A 1,793-nucleotide genomic window follows, 5' to 3' on the forward strand; every position below is an offset into this window, starting at 1 on the left:
TACTTGATTGAACCTGTCAGACTTGCTACTCATTGCACAAATGTTCCTCTACCATCCATCAGACCCACTTATTTCCCCTTATTAGAAGTCAGTGAATTACAGCAAATCCTTAGTGAGCCATCCTGATCTTTACCTCTTTAAGATGCACTTTTCCGTGCTCTCTGTTTGCTGTCAACCTCATGTCACTGTCTCCTGGGCTTATGAGTAGGAAAGTAGGTTTGAAAGATCTGCAATGAGAAGTTATTTTGTAAATAATTGGGCTGGAATCCAAGAGACTTCGTTTGGTTCTAGTCTTCATTGCTTTTAATTAGCTCTTTGACCTTGAACAAATCCTGCTGTGTTTTTGTATACAAATGGTAAAATTACTGACTTGAAATAAAAAAGTATTAACAAGTTTTCAATTTTCTCTTACTCTGTGTTTCTATATTGGTTGCTCATATGTTTTCAGAAAATGGGTTTTGCTGATATACAGAATGCATTTTCTAAGCACAGAGATAGACTGAATGATGATATGACAGGACAGTTCTAAGAGATCAACAGTATCAAAATAATTGATAGTAAAAGACAGAAACAGAGAAAATGAATAAACTTGAATACAATAGTGAGTGGCTGAACTCCAGAGTCTTCATGGACTTGCTTAATGTATATTGGATAAAAGAAATAGCTTCAAGGGGCAGAATGTTCTGGCAATATTATGTTGTGAAGTTATAGATATTGGTTACTATTTTATACTGATGATATCTGCTGCGTGGTTTTATATTACCCTGTATCTTTTGTATCACTTGAATGAATTTTTCTGTATAATTGGAAATTTTAAAAATAAACACTAAAGGCCGGCGCGGCAGCTCACTAGGCTAATCCTCCACCTTGCGGCACCGGCACATCGGGTTCTAGTCCCAGTCGGGGCGCCGGATTCTGTCCCGGTTGCCCCTCTTCCAGGCCAGTTCTCTGCTGTGGCCAGAGTGCAGTGGAGGATGGCCCAAGTGCTTGGGCCCTGCACCCCATAGGAGACTAGGATAAGAACCTGGCTCCTGCCATCGGATCAGCGCGGTGCGCTGGCCGCAGCGCGCTGGCCGCGGCGGCCATTGAAGGGTGAACCAATGGCAAAGGAAGACCTTTCTCTCTGTCTCTCTCACTGTCCACTCTGCCTGTCAATAAATAAATAAATAAACAGTAAATAAAAGTATGAAATAATCATATCACTACTCACAATCATTTTGGCATGCTTTAGAAACTGCAATCTTTATTATTTTCATTATTATAATTGTTTTATATATGATGGGCATATTAGATTCTAAGTAGCGGATTCTAAGACAAGGAATTGAATGTGAGTAGTTTACTGGAGATAAGTGAGGGACCTCAGGGTGGTGTGACAATGAGACTAGGAAGGGAAGGCAGCTCACAAGTACAGAGTTTAGCCCACCTCTGTAGTGGGTAACTTGCAGTCAATTTAATGCAGAAACGGTGAAAAATAGCACAAAACACAAGTGGAACGACTTCATCTGGAGCTGTCGGCAGCTAGATGGAGGGCTGTGTAAAGTGGGTGTTATTCTCTCAGCACTCTGGGACCACAGCTGGCGTGCAGGGGGGCATAGGGCTCTTCCATTGTCAGGTGGGGAGAGCCTGGAGCACACCAACAATACTGACAAGTGTGTCAGCCGAAGTCCACAATGTCTTATTCGACACCACCTAATATCTTAAGCAAATCAATATTTTTGTTGCAAAATCAAAACATGTTAATCATAAAACTTAAATTAGTTACAAAAGTGAAAATGACTATTTAAAAACGATCC

Source organism: Oryctolagus cuniculus, chromosome 4 (genome assembly GCF_964237555.1).
Source record: "Oryctolagus cuniculus chromosome 4, mOryCun1.1, whole genome shotgun sequence".
NCBI lineage: Eukaryota > Metazoa > Chordata > Mammalia > Lagomorpha > Leporidae > Oryctolagus > Oryctolagus cuniculus.